This window comes from Penaeus monodon, chromosome 23, assembly GCF_015228065.2.
Source record: "Penaeus monodon isolate SGIC_2016 chromosome 23, NSTDA_Pmon_1, whole genome shotgun sequence".
Lineage (NCBI taxonomy): Eukaryota > Metazoa > Arthropoda > Malacostraca > Decapoda > Penaeidae > Penaeus > Penaeus monodon.
Window position 1 is genome coordinate 39,261,568 of NC_051408.1, and position 423 is coordinate 39,261,990.

Here is a 423-nt window from a genome sequence, read left to right on the forward strand (position 1 = left end):
AAAGCGTATGTATATGCGCCCCCATTGAAATGTCGATCATTTTTGATTTATAGACAACATAATTTTAAACACAAACACACATAAAAACACAACAGACAGTTCAAGAGACTTTTTAAAAGAGTTTTAAAAATTTCAAAAACACCAAAAACCACCTCAAAAAACCCCATCTGAAAAAAAACTAAAAGGACTTTTATTTTTTACCCGGATCTGTAAAAACTTCAGAGCACGGTAGGGGGAGAACAAGAGAATGGGATTCGACTGCTTAGCCTTTTAAACAGGAGATTCCCTCTTCAAGGACTTGGGCTTTATCCGTTTATTAACATTTTCTCAAAGTAAGAAGGATTAAAAAACTTTTGAGGATTCGGGAGTGACAGCCGTCGACAGTAGTATTGGGGCAATTCCGTTTTTTTTTCCCTTTTTATG